The sequence below is a fragment of the Garra rufa genome, chromosome 20 (assembly GCF_049309525.1).
Source record: "Garra rufa chromosome 20, GarRuf1.0, whole genome shotgun sequence".
NCBI lineage: Eukaryota > Metazoa > Chordata > Actinopteri > Cypriniformes > Cyprinidae > Garra > Garra rufa.
Window position 1 is genome coordinate 11579435 of NC_133380.1, and position 1406 is coordinate 11580840.

The window sequence follows — 1406 nt, forward strand, 5'->3', positions numbered from 1 at the left end:
GACATCAGTGGATCAACCGTAATGTTCCGAAACCATGAGAATACTTTTTGTGCACAAAGAAAACAAAAATATCGACTTTATTTAACAATTTTTTCTTCTTTGTGTCAGTCTCTTGAATGTGTCAGTTGCGTTGCTGTCTATACCAGGTTAGAAAGCTCTTGGATTTCATCAAAAATATCTTAAGTTGTGTCCTGATGATGAAGGAAGGTGTTATGGGTTTGGAACGACATGAGACTGAGAAATTAATAACAGAACTTTAATTTTTGAGTGAACTATCTCTTTCAATAAAATATTGATAGTTTGCAGTTTAGGTTTATTGAATGTAAAAAATGTTCAGTTTTGGCAATCATAAATAGAAAGAGAGGTGTTAGTTTTGATGATGCAAGAAATTGTTTCAAACTAAGTCCACAACAGAACCTTTTATACACAATAATGGTGTTTCGTTGCTGAATGATTCAGTGTTTTAAAAACAAACAAACTGTTAAATAATTCAGTGACTTGCTTTGTTCCTGCGTGAACAAACTACTCTGAACTAATCGGTTCAATGAATGATTCACTGATTCACTCAAAAAGACAGTTTGCTTGCTTTGACGTCACTTGCTGGTGTAACATTACAACCTATGCTAGTCGTCAGTCATAAAATTCATTTAGCATCATTGCTAATCACAACTAGCTGGATATCTAAAGATATATTAGCTGGGAAAAGCCCCCAAACTGTGATCATTCAAAGGCAATACATTATTATGTCAGACAAAAAGTGGCTTTGTTTTTGTTTTAATATAAGCCTGTCAGTGGCCTGCAGTTCTCAGTGATGCATTTTACAAGTAGGGTGAGTATAAACATTCATTTTTAAGTGCTATTGTACCAAATGTATTAGTTTGGCAGCTCTAGTCAAAATATGTACATCAAATGAATGAAGGTCGTTTGAATGTTGACCAAAGGATGATGTGAGGAGCACTTGTTTAGCTCTGTGTGTGTTTATAAGAGTGAGCGTGAGTGAGAGTTTTTCAAATGTCCTCTCCTTATCCTTCCACGCTAAACGCACCAATAATATTTGCTCCAAGTGTTGACAAGCTTTATCTTTGTTCAAGGTTTACACTCAAAGAATTCAAATGAGGCTCTGTTTTGTTGCCAAGGAGTCGCCTAATCAAAGTCACCGAATTGTTGCTGTGACAAATTTAATTAATTTTCTTTTGTTCCCGTTGAGTGACACCATTCCTTTCTTTCCCTCCAGCGAGCTATCGGCAAATTATTCCACCACCTAATGTCCTTATTCATATCAGCACAGCTACCAAGGAAACTTTGTCATTGATATCACTCCTGTTATTCAGAGGAGGGCTGCTGGAGTAACCCACAAGTATTTTGGCATTCAGAAACCCTCCACTGAGACCAAGAGCAGGGGATCA